At 40.7% G+C, this 13,664-nt stretch overlaps 1 long non-coding RNA gene across 1 annotated transcript in view; it reads left to right on the forward strand.

Moving 5' to 3' along the window:
• LOC122808884 overlaps positions 1 to 13,664 on the forward strand; it is a 148,939-nt gene that overhangs the window by 56,136 nt on the left and 79,139 nt on the right. Inside the window, exon 3 of the long non-coding RNA XR_006365838.1 lies at positions 13,239 to 13,282. This is a non-coding gene — a long non-coding RNA (uncharacterized LOC122808884). The remainder of the gene's footprint in view (positions 1 to 13,238; positions 13,283 to 13,664) is intronic.

The raw sequence follows: 13,664 nt of genomic DNA on the forward strand, positions 1-13,664 counted from the left end.
ATAAAGGGAGTACATGTATTGAAAACACTAAATGAAATGCATTTGCAATGGATAAACATTAGAGAATGAAATACACAGCTAAACAGTGTATACACCTGTTCAATATATGGAAGTAAAGAAATAGAACTGACAGTGTTTTCTTGGCTGATGGTAACTGCAGATACAGATAGTAATGACTAGTTTTACAATAAGAGTAAAAATATATATATATATATATATATATATATATATATATATATATATGGTTACCTATCATTCCATCGAAAGTTCATTACATCGAAAAGCATTTTAGGTGGGGGGCTTTGCCCCCCACACCCCCCAATGTGGGCTGTGCCCCCACCCCTAACTATATATATCAACTCCAGGGTCGCACAACATTGGGGAAGGGGGCAAATGCTTTTCGATGTAATGAACTTTAGATGTAATGAACTTTAGATGGAATGAACTTTTGATGGAATGATAGGTAACCATATATATCTATATATATATATATATATATATATATATATATATATATATATATATTGATGAACTTATAGGAAAGATACAGTAGAAGGTTATTGACTGGGAAGTGGATAAGATGTTGTTTTAGGTTTATCTGAAATGCCGTTATTGATTACTTATTTATATTGAAAGTTATAAAAACAGGGTAGTCACCCAGTGGCGTGAACATTGGCTCTAGGTGATGGTCACAACAGATGTGACACCCTGACCCCATGTGCAAAAAATGTGAAAAAGGGGGTTAATGGATTGCTGGATTATACAAACAAGCAACTCAACTATTTTTAAAGAATTTGAAATACCCATTTTCTTAGAATAATACAACAAAATGTGTGAGATTTGTCTTGTCTATAGTTTTTAACACTTTCTAAGAAGACTAGTAATACACAAGAATAAAGTAGAGCCCCCAACTTCTGTGTCAAATCCTTTATTAAGGAAATAAGTAGCCAATCAGAAATCATTTGGGTGTTTGTGGGACCATTACTACCAATAACGTCCCACTCACCAGGCTGAACAAGGAGAGGGTCACAGTAAGCTGCCTATCGGGCGCTAGAATCCGCCACATAACACAAGCACTCGGGTCACTCCATGGCAAGTACAAATATGACACAGTCATTGTCCATGCTGGTGTGAACGACCTGAGACGTACCTCCCTGGACTACATGAAAAGAGACATAGAGGAGCTCTCTGATTATGTAGCCCAGGCAGGTATGACCCTAACCCTGAGCAGTATCCTTCCTTCACCAAGAATGATGCCACAATATAGAGACAAGATGATCAGCTTTAACAATTGGCTTAATGTCTGGTGTCATTCAAAGGGGATCCAGTGTCTGTCTGCCTGGGATGACATGCTTGACAAGCCACGCTGCTTCAAGGGACGGCTTGCACCTGTCACCCCTGGGATTCCGGATATTGGCTAAGGCTCTTGCCACCCCCATAGTGCCCTTTTTTAGGCAAGGCTCAAATTCTAAACCTACCACCCTAGAAAACAAAAATGGGAAGAAATTGAGGGTAATGCTGCTCAATGCCAGAAGTCTAAATCTCAAAATGCACGCACTCGAGGCCCTTCTCAGTATGGAGAACATCGATGTCTGTGCTGTAACTGAAACCTGGTTCAAGGCTCCTGAGAGCACCCCGGCACTATTAGGTTTTACCTCATATCATGCGTTCCGCCCCAAAACCCGGACCACTCCACAAAAGGAGGGTGTATCCATATTCATAAAGGATACTCACACCTCCAGGTTGGTGGCAACGCATGAAGCTTCGGAAACCATCCAGGTGCAACTAACCATAGGCAAAACTGCTCTACAAATTGTAGCATGCTACAGGCCACCCTCTCAAACTCAGGAACCCCACACAGCCTTCCTGAAGACACTGGAGGGTATAAATGTATCTCCAAACACCATCATATTGGGTGACTTCAACTACCCGAATATAGACTGGGAACATTACTCAAGCCCTAACTTTCTATCCCAAAGGTTCCTGGAGTTCATAAATTCAAATGCCATGGAACAGCTAGTTACTGTTCCCATGAGAGGAGAAAATATACTAGATCTCATTGTCACAAACATGGGGACAAAATGCTCCACACCGGAAGTATATCCCTCATTGGTGAGATCTGATCATAAACTAATCTCACTGGAAATCCACATCCCGCCCACCCCAAACAAAAGACCATAGTGAAGAACTTCTCTAAAGCAAACTTCACACTACTCAAGACTGGTGTGGTATCCTTCAAGGCCCCTGAGTCAGAGGAAACCACAACCCAAGCTGCGGAAGCCCTTACAAATGCCTTCTATGAACACCTCCAGGACTGCATGGATCAGGCAATCCCAAATAAAACCAAGACTCTTTCCACAAAGGGCAAACGTCCAGTCTGGTGGACCCCAGCCATTAACAAACTTTACAATAAGAGGAGAAAGCTATTACATGATAGAACAAAATCCATAAAAGGAAGTCACCCCTAATCATTATTAGTAAAAAATACGAGCACTCATAAAATCAACTAAGGCCAATTTTGAGAGAAAATTGCCATGGATTCAAAGGACAATCATAAGGCCTTTTTCAGCTATGTTAGGAACCTGGGTGGAAACTCACAGATATGCTCAGAATTAGTCCAAAATGATACAAAAATCACTGAACCCACAGACATTGCCAACATACTGGCAGACAGGTTCAGTGCAAACTTCACCCCTCTCTAAAGGAGAGATAACTATCCCAGCCGAGTGTAGCCTCCCGGACATCTCAAATGCGCAGGTGAAAGCTGCTCTCTAAAGCTAAAAACACAGCATCAATGGGACCGGATGGTGTCCCCGGCTGGGTGCTACATGAGCTAAATGAGGAATTAAACCCGCACATAAGGCAGCTGTTTAATCTCAGCCTTACCACAGGATACGTGCCCAAGGAGTGGCGACGGCAACTGTGGTCCCACTCCACAAAGGTGGCGCCTACGGACCCTGGTAATTACCGCCCCATAAGCTTAACAAGTCTAGTCTGCAAAGCTATGGAGAGGATCATAATGGAGCTCATAAACAAAGATATAGGGACTTGCAGACATTGGACCCGACCCAGTTTGGCTTTGTCAAGGGATGATCATGCCTTTTGAACTTGGTCGACTTCTTCAAAACAGTCACCAAGGCCATTGATGAGGGAAAGGCAGTCCATACAGCCTACCTTGACCTTGCAAAAGGCTTTCGACACAATACCCCACTCGGGTATTGTAGAAAAACTTACCAGCTTAAATGTAAACCCATATGTCACAAGATGGGTTGCAAACTGGCTTAAGGACAGAACCCACAGGGTTAGAGTTGCTGGCGCTGTGTCAGACTCCAAGCCGGTCACAAGTGGTGTCCCACAGGGCTCGGTCCTTGGCCTCCTATTGTTTGGCATCTACTTCTCAGAAGTACAGGCCAACATGGGAGGACTTTGGCTGACAAAGTTTGCAGACGACTGCAAACTGGGCGCCATAGTGGAAAGTGCATCGGACACGGATATCCTTCAGAAGGGACTCACGGAAACAGATAGCTGGTGCCAGAGCCATGGCCTGAAGTTAAACACCAAAAAATGTATAGTCATACCCTTCGGGAAAAACAAGGTAACCCCAAGCTACCATATAGGTGGCAATCCACTAAGCACAGAAGAGGTTATCAGGGACCTGGGGACACTCACATTGCTAAAGTGGTTAGAAAGACCTTCTACATTGCCCACCTGATCATGAAGGGATTCACATCCAGATCTAGTGAGGTCATTGTTCCCTGTACTCTTCACTTATCAGACCAATGATCGAGTACAGTGCCCCATTCGGGATGTATCTCACCCGACATCTGCAGCAATTGGAGAGACCCCAAAAGTTCCTCACCAAAAGGATAAAGGGACTCCAAAATCTGTCATATGCTGCCAGATTGAAGAAACTCCAGCTCTATTCAGTCGCATACCGCCTGCTCAGAGGTGACATGTGCCTGACATACAAGGCCATGTCCAACCCGGAATTAATGGACATGCTCCACCTCAAAAATCCAAATCCACCAAAACCACTAGAGCAAGCTGACTTAAACCTTAGCACGGATATAAATAGGACGTGCTGGAGGGATAGATTTATCACTCAGAGACTCCCTATGCTGTGGAATAAAATCCCGGTCCATGTGAGGCAGAGCACCTCGCTGACTCTGTTCAAGAGAAATCTAGACCTGTGGATGGGAGATCGTAGGTTTACCCCGGGAATCATCTCTGGGTCACTGCTGGACAGAGGCACAACAAACTAATGGGCACAGTATTTTTTCATATAAGGGGTGGCGTAAGCCACAATAATTTGGGCTAGGCTTATAAATGCCTTAGGGCAGATAGCCTAGTATAAACCTATGAACCTATGAACCTATGAACCTAATAATGAGTTAAAGACAGATAATTCTTAAAAGTCAATATTTCTAAGCTTTCTACTGCTGACAGCTGTGTGTTTACTTTCTTGCCGTTTGAATATGGTCACTTTTGAAAAACATATTTTAATAAATTCATTTTTCAAGAGAATGTAATTATGTTATATAACACAGATTAGTGTACTTGCTGATATTTCAATTATTGCTTTAACCGGTGTGAATATGTTCTAGCATACTCAAAAAATTAAAAATTTGACAACTAAAAAAGGCTTGAAAAGGTGACCAGTTTTCCATTTGCAAACTAACTTTGTTTCATCAGTACATAAAATTAATGTATTTTAGAAAGCAAAAAATGCATTTGTATAACAGATTTATTTTGACGATGCATCTGAAATTATGATTATTGTTCCAAAATCTGGAAACTCCATTTTTTACTAATTTCAATGACTTTAAAACTGCAGATTGCAGACTTTCTGAGCTGATGTATTTTTTTTTCTAAGAAAAGATATTTACAGGTGCACGAAGTCTATAAGTAATCCAGTGGGGTCAATTCCAAAAGACTCGCTCACTGTGCAATTTACCACTTATACTAACAGCAGACTGTGACCATGTCTTTTGGAATCTGGTCTGTGGAACTAGATTGTTTATAGATAGACCTGACACCAAAGTAATTCATTTACACTGACAGCAGGTCTTTTGGAATAAGGGAAGACTTTCACTGAGAGCAACTCTTTTGGCCCAGAATTTACTACCTGGCTATATAGTTTTGTCGGTCATGAGTAATTTTGGTCCCCAAAGCAGTGCCATTGGGATCGTTCCTGAGACTGTTAATTCCTGCTATATTTTTAATAGCAATAATTAAAAAAATATTTAGCCTGCCACATATTACTTCAGGATAAGGTATTTTAAGAGATCAATCACTATCTAAATTAATTTGTAAGATGAGCGAAGTATTAATGGAGGCTGTTATACTGCTGGTCACCATACAGTCTCCATCTCCAGTCTCCAACACAATAGCATACCATTGCTTTCACTGCAGTAACATGTTAATGTGTGACCTAACCTTCGATATTTGCTGATTATAGGTTCATAGGTTCATAGGTTCATACTAGGCTATCTGCCCCAGGGCATTTATAAGCCTAGCCAGAATGTGTTTGGCTTTCGCCACCCATTTTAAATTAATTTTGCTATGCCCTTTTTCGAGGTTAGTATACTGTGCCTCTGTCTAACAGTGACACAGAAGTGATACCCGGGTTAAACCTACGATCTTCCATCCACTCATCAAGATTCCTCTTGAAGAGAGTCAATGAGGGACTCTGCCTAACCTGGACTGGGATTTTATTCCAGAGTGAAGGGAGCCTCTGGGTTATGAATCTGTCCCTCCAGCATGTCCTATTTATTTCAGTGCTGAGGTTCAAGTCTCTCGAGCGCATAGCTCAATGGGATTTGGATTTTCTGAGTTGCAGCATGTCCATTAATTCCGGGTTGGACATGGCTTTATACGTCAGGCACAGATCGCCCCTGAACAGGTGGTATGCCACTGAGTAGAGCTGGAGTTTCTTTAACCAGGCAGCATATGGCATCTGTTTGAGCCCTTTGATCCTCTTGGTGAGGTACTTTTGGGGTCTTTCCAGTTGCTGCAGGTGTCTGGTAAGTTACATCCCAAAAGGGGCATTGTACTCAATTATGGGCCTGATGAGGGATGAGTAAAGAGGAACGATTACCTCCCCTGATCTAGATGCGAATCCCTTCATGATTAGGTGGGCTGTATAAAATGTTTTTCTAACCACTTTGGCCATGTTGTTGTCAAATGAGAGACTGCTATCAACTTGGGTCCCCAGGTCCCTAATTACTTCTTCTGTACTTAAAGGATTACCACCTATGTGGTAGTACGATATGAGTGTTTTCAGTACTTCCACTTACTTTTGTCTATGAAACTGATGAAAATGTTCTCTGCAACAGAAGGGTAACTAGAGTAGACAAAAGAGGCAGCTGCCCTGGTCATAATATGTTGGAGGCACAGTCAGCACATCTCTTTATTTATTTATTTATTTTTTTGCTGAACACATAAATGTGTGTGACAGTACACCATGATGATATTAAGCTCTGGCGCGCCTCATAGAATGAATGAAAACCATATCAAAGAGATAACTTGTTTTTTGCTCTCACATTGTGTGTGAAGATGCAGGGCATTGGGATGTGGTATTTCTCCTTAAGAGAAGAGGACCAACACATTTATTTATTTATTTATTTATTGCTTTTCTTTACTGGTAAAGGCCGGGGGAGAAATCTCCAGTACAATACAATATATTTCAATATTGATAATGTCATCTAACATAGATATTATATAGTTAAACATGGGAAGTGACAGTTTTAGACAGTGTATACATAGACATGGAGAACAAGAAATCAGTAGTGGAATGATATACAGACAGGCATAGTCTTCTAATGGTAATTATTCATAACATTATTACTACAGTATTCAGGAATATTGAAGGTCACAATTATATGCAGTTACTCTGTTTTTGAAGGGATAAAGAGTTTGGCAAGGAAAGCAGTTAGACGAGAGAACAGTTTAATCACGCAGAGAGTATTTGCAGTGCCATGAGTTGAGTAGGTGTATTTTAGTAGAAGCTTGGAAGACTTTCTTGGTGGGTGTTGTCTAACTCTCAAGTGGATGACATTTTAGGTACGGATGCTGCGTGATAAAATAGGGAGCAGTGGGCCAAGCTGTTAGGTTTGGATATTAGTAGTATGGCTTTGTCAGAAGAAGGTAGAATCCCAGGTGGATGGTAAGATTGCAATAGGTTTTTAAGGGATGGACAGTCATTTGGTTTATATAGTAGCTTGTGGACAATAGGGAGTTGAAAATACATGAATTGGTGGGGTAGTTGTAGACACTGGAGTGTCTGAGTGCTAGATAATGGTGTGATCTATAAGGGATGTTGGCTGCAAATTTTGTCACCTTGTAATTTTGTTAAATGTTGAAGCTTGTTTAGATAATTTAGCTGGATGTTGGTAACTACTGGTGCAGCACAGAGAAGGGTCAGTAAGAAGAAAGTAGTGGTGATATGAGATTGAGTTGTGTTAGATAGAGATGTGTGGTGATGTGAGATCGAGCTGTGTTAGCGATTGTTAGGCTCTATAGAGAGCACCAAAGGTTTGGTGAATGTTTTTACTACATCTTTAACATAGACATCAAATTTTTGGGCTTCATATATATGAACTCATAGTAGTTTGTTATGGGTGACAATTTGTATTTTGTTGTTAGAGGAGGTAACAGAGAAGGATGGATTTTTATTGCAACATGTTTTGGATTGAAGCAAAGTAACTGATTTGCTGGAATTTAGGTGTAGATGGTTAGAGGCTAGATAGTATTTTACTCAGGAAAAAGAGTCTTGAGCCAGCTGTTAAAGGGAGTCAATTTTTTTGCTGAGCAGATGACCGTGGAATCATCCACATACTGTACTAGGGGTCATTCTTGTTTGTCAGTGCAAGGTCATTATTACATGTGCTAAACAGGAAAGGATCAAGTATGGATCCCTACGGGACTCCAACTGATATGGGGAGGAACAGCGAGATGCCAGCCAACCATTTCACTAATTAGCAAGGTAGCTGGAACACCTGGATAAGGAGGAGTTATTAAAGCCTAGGTCAGAGAGTTTTTGTACAGAATAGTTTAGATTTAGGCTTTGGACAGAAGTTTTTAGGTGTCAGTTTGTGGTGCCAATTTTTATATTTAAATCGATGTGTAGATCTATGTGGGAATAGGGTTGGAGTTATGTCAATGGACTTTTGATCGGACTTGGTAGATAAAGTTTGGGAGGTGGAAGATGAGGGAATTGACTAATGAGATATGGGGCATGAGTGTTAAGGATTAGTTGTGAGAGGAGTAGGAGGAGAAAGACGGTAAGTACTACTGAGTACAACATGTTACACGGGTGAGTGGGTTGGCTGGAAGTGTTGGTTAATGACAGAAAAAGCTTAGGAGTTGGTACTTAAGAGTTGGTAGATTTCAGGGTGAAGGTCATAGTCTATTGAGCTGTATGCAGGTGTATCTGACATTTGTGAGTGCATCGTGGTGTTAGTGAGATATTAGGGTTGGGGGATTGCTTAGCTGCATGAATGATTGTGTATTTCTGCATGTGTGAGAAGGTGAGTTAGTCTGAATAACGGGGAGAAGAGTGTATGCAAAATGATGTGTGAGCTGCGGGAGATTGAACAAATATTGAGAAAAAGTGATAAATAAGGCAGATGATGATTGGATGGATATAGAGTGAGGAGGAGTTTGGAGGGGTATAAAGTTAGTTGCAGTGGGGGTAGGTGGGAATTTGGGGTAGAGTATGGGAGTGGCAGTGAGTACCCTAGTAGTGCAAGGTTAGAGTACCTTACACACTTTTAGACCAGTAGATGCACAGACAAGGGCTAAAGGTGGAGATGCCTCAATATGCATCAGTAAAAAGCATATCTCTAGGGTGGTTAAACAGGATGATGTGAAAAAGTTCCTCCATATGCAGATCACCATAGAAAAAATTCTGTACCATATCCAAACCAACTACAGGTCACCGTCCATGTCCCAAAAAGCACACAATGAATGCTGGGACCATCTGGAGCCTCTTACCATCCAACCGAGCACCCCACTCATGAGACACTTTAATTACTCCTCTAGAAATTGGGATTCCTACACAGTCTGATACCTACAGGCACAGAGATTCCTGGATTTCAGAAATACAAACACCCTTGACCAAATAGTGAATACACCTACTAGAGGTTCCAACATACTGGACCTCGTGCTCACAAATATGAGAAAACACTGCACCACTACAAATGTTTCATCCTCCCTTGTAAGGTCTAACCATAAAGCTGTCTCCTTTGAAATCAAAATCAACTCCATTATCAAATTTATACCAGCAATAGTTAGGAACTATTCCACGGCAAATTGCCTGTTATTGCATGATGGTTTTCAAAAAAAAAAAATCAGTGCCTGTCGAAACACTGAGAACACACCAGCCTATGCAGAATTGCTCTCAGAAACTCTGTACAACCATGTCAATGGTTCCATAGAGCTACTGTACCTACCAGAAGTAAGCCCATAGCTAGCCTCCGAAACAAACCTTCCTTGTTGCATTCCAAATTAAACAGGATATACAACAAAAACATAAACATTATGGCAAAAATCAGGAAGGGTAGTTCCCATAAAGATAAATAACCTCACTCACCAAAGTAAATAGGCAACTAAGAGGGCTAATTAGGTCAAGCAAAGCCATCTGTGAGGTTAAGATATCCTCCTAGGTGAGAAAGATAACCATACGGCCTTCTACAGTTATGGCAGAAACCTCAAGGGCAGCACACATTCAATGAGCTGGCAATAAAGTGAAATTGTTAGTGGACAAATTCTGTTCCAACTTTACCTCCCTCTCACCCCCAACCCCCCCCCCCCCAATAATACCTTCAAACATAACTCCTCCAACTATAACAAGGGAGCATATACTGACTATGAACCTATTTTAACCGTCAGAAAAGAGATTAAAAGTCCTAATAAACAAAACAAATCAGTAGACTAGGCCTCACAACAACTTTATGGTTAGGCCTTAGCAGGGATGATGAAACATTTGCAGTGGTGCAGCATTTTCCCATATTTGTGAGCATGAGGTCCAGTATGTTGGAGCCTCTAGTGGGTATATTCACTATTTGCTCAAGGTTGTTTGTATTTCTGAAATCCAGGAATCTCTGTGCCTGTAGGTATCTTGGTAGCATATTTGTCAGCATAAAGCATATTTATTTAGACAAATAAGCAAGCTAGTATTTCCCCAGCAGTAACAAATTATATATAGGGTAATAGGCTGTCTAGGGTGGATTGTTCAAACAGATTGAGGGTTGCAAAATCCTGTTTGGATTTCACTGTTTTATGGTATATTACTTGATAATGCAGTGGGGAAATTAGAATTGGGGATTCCACCTCTACAAGAGCCCAGTCACAAGCAGAGTCCCTCAGAGATCGGTCCTGGGGCTGGTCCTTTTTGGCATTCTTTTCTCTAAAGTCAAGGCCAATGTCAGTGGCCTCTGACTGACTAAATTTGCAGATGATTGCAAATTAGGAGCTGTCATTGAATCTCACACTGATACAAATGTTCTCCATGAGCGGCTGCAAAAACAAACAAATGGTGTCAGAAATATGGATAAAACTAAATACCTAGAAATGCATAATAGTATCCTTTGGGAAGTCTTTCATTCCTGGTAACTATCATATTTACAGAGCTGACCCAGTAGTTAAGGACTTAGGGATGCATGTAAACAGTAATCTAACCTTTGATCATCATGCGTCTACAGTGGTGAGGAAATCATTCTATGTGTGCAACTTGTAAACAAAGGTCCAAGGAAGTCATTATTTCACTGTATTTGGCATTTATCAATCCTATCACTGAGCACAATGTCCCCTTCGGTATGTACCTAACCAGACATATCCAACAATCAGAATGTTCCTCACTAAAAAATACAAGTAACCTGTCCTATGCAGACCTCAAGGCCCTATTTCTGCATTCTGTCTCCTACAGGCTCTTGAGGGGAGATCTATGCCTGACATACAGGGCATTGTCAGATCCCACTCTGATGGACCTCCTGCATATCCACAAAACAAACAGCACCAGAATTATCTGTTCTAAAGACTTAAACCTTGCCTGTGATATAAATAGAACCTGCTGAAGTGATAGGTATGTATCCCAGAGACTACCCCGTCTATGGAACAAGCTCCCCATCCATCTGAAGCAGAGCTCCTCCCTAACCCAATTCAAGTGCAACCTAGACAATTGGATAGGAAACCAGAAATTAATCGCTGGTTTGGCACCTATGTCTCTAATGGACACATGCAACCTTTAAATAGTTCATCTCCCAGGTCCATGCTTACACTTCTCAAGGGTATCAGAACTTGTCAGAGATTTGAGATGCATGGCTAGGCTTAAAAAGGCCCTTGTGGTTGTTAGCCTAGTAAACACCTATGAACCTATGTATCTATCTATATATATATATATATATATATATATATATATGGTTCTACCTGACATAACCGACACTGCAAAACAACGACAACGCAAACATCGATACCACATAATCGACAAACCATAAACACGAAACCTCACATGCCCGACAATTAAATAACCGACGGTCCACAAACACGAAACCTCATACGCTGCACACACCACAATAACAACAATCAACTAACAAAACACATCCCCTGTCCAAAAACCACACACACAACACAAGCACACCAAAATCCTCACAAACCCACACTAAACCTCACATACACAACTATCTACAGCCCTAACCCAAACCCTTACCCTAAGGTCCGTCACTATTGCACACTCAGCTAACCCGCACCCTAACCCTAACTCACTTAACCCGCCCCTAACCCAAAAAATACTACTACCGCACACTTACCTAACACGGGCCCTAACCCTAACTCACTTAACCCGCCCTAACCCAAACACTATCACTACCGCACACTTACCTAACCCGCGCACTGACCCTAAATCACTTAACCCACCCCTATCCCCACAGACCGTCAATATCCACACTTACCTTACTTGCACCCTAACGTCCGTCACCACCGCATACTTACACAGCCTTTTTCCAAGTCGGTATCCTCGGCGTCGGTGTTTTGATCCGTAGCGTCGGTCTTCCGGATTGTCGATCTTCTGGAGCTCGCAAATTCGTTGTTGGTGAAATCAGCTGTCGGCTATCTCAGGTAGAACCATATATATATATATATATATATATATATATATATATATATATATATATATATATATAAATTGTGTGTGTGTGTGTGTGTGTGCGTGTAAAACACATGCACACATATGCACACATGAGCATAATTGCTGATTGACATAATGGTTATGGTGTCTACATCACATACAGAAGGTGCAGAATTAGATTCTCACCTTTGGTTGCTATCTGCTTATTAACAAGGCATGCAATAGTCTACAGACTAACTGCTTTGTGTTTGTAGTATAGCGGTAAGTATAGCTGCCTTTCAATCAGTTGACCCAGGTCCAGTACCAGCCAATGCAAGAAGTCTGGACATTCTTCTTGATGGTGCAGTTGAGAAAAACCTGCAGTGCACACATTCTGGTTTTGGGTTTGCCATAATGGTTAAGGGGTTTACCTCACAGACACTATGTTCAGGATTTGAATCTCACTGATCAATGTCTGGTTATTTGCTGGGCTTGTAATATTTACCTAAGAACTTGCACACACAAAATAATACCATGATTGTTCCATACAAATCTTTTACAAAATGTTGTATGAGGGGCCCAGGTAAGCAGAATTTTACTTTGGTTTTGAGGAAATTAAGATATTTGTTGGGGGAGGGGTCAGCATATCCTTAGCATTAACTGCTATGCTGACTCCTCAAACTCTTTTATTAACAATATACTACAGTGCTGAAAAATCTATAATGGAAGAACTTTTACTTGCTTGTTATAAATTTGTTTTTAAGGACATTATCTTCTTCTGGCAAAGGAGAAATTTTAGTTCTGTCTTTGTTGAAACATACTACAAATATGTAAATGTTATTCCACAGCTGAGTTTTTTATGTCACAGTACAAACGTATTTGTGCTTTATGAATACAAACACAAACAGAACACATTCCAATACCCAACATGTATACAGCTGGCAGTAATGTTAAACACCTTGGAAAATGTATTTTTTTGATTAAGCTGGAGCTGAAACAAAGCACTATGTGTGTTCTCTATTAAGCTGAGTTGAAATCAATGTAAAATAATTTAGCACAGAGCATGGCTGAGTTTAAAATATTAGGTAAAACTCTTGAAGCTGTAGTGGTTTACCAGGTAATCTTTATTTTTTAGAGCACCACAGAAGCATTCCAAATATCTGGAAGAAGACCCTATCTGTAAGTCTTAAATAATTACTGTTTTAAATACTGAGATATTTGCAAATCAAAAGGCATTATGATGTACTACAAAAATAAATATTTGCACACTGTATATATACCTAGAAAGGCTATGTTCTCTACAGAACTGTTTAAAGAGTTGTCAATTAAATATTTAAGGACCAAGTAAACTAAGAACACATATTTTATATTTAATGCTGTCTGTAAATTCAACATGCAGATCCTGTGATGAGTTGATGACATCATACTGGTGTTCCTCATGTATTGTTTTCATTTATTATCTGATTATTTGCTTATTCGAGTTCAGTGTTGTAGGGGACCTGCTGCTATCCTTTAGAACGCATTAGGAATACGGTGTAGAAAAACCACAGATAGAACACCA

Source organism: Protopterus annectens, chromosome 1.part1, assembly GCF_019279795.1.
Source record: "Protopterus annectens isolate FY-2018-M chromosome 1.part1, PAN1.0, whole genome shotgun sequence".
NCBI classification, from domain to species: Eukaryota; Metazoa; Chordata; order Ceratodontiformes; family Protopteridae; genus Protopterus; species Protopterus annectens.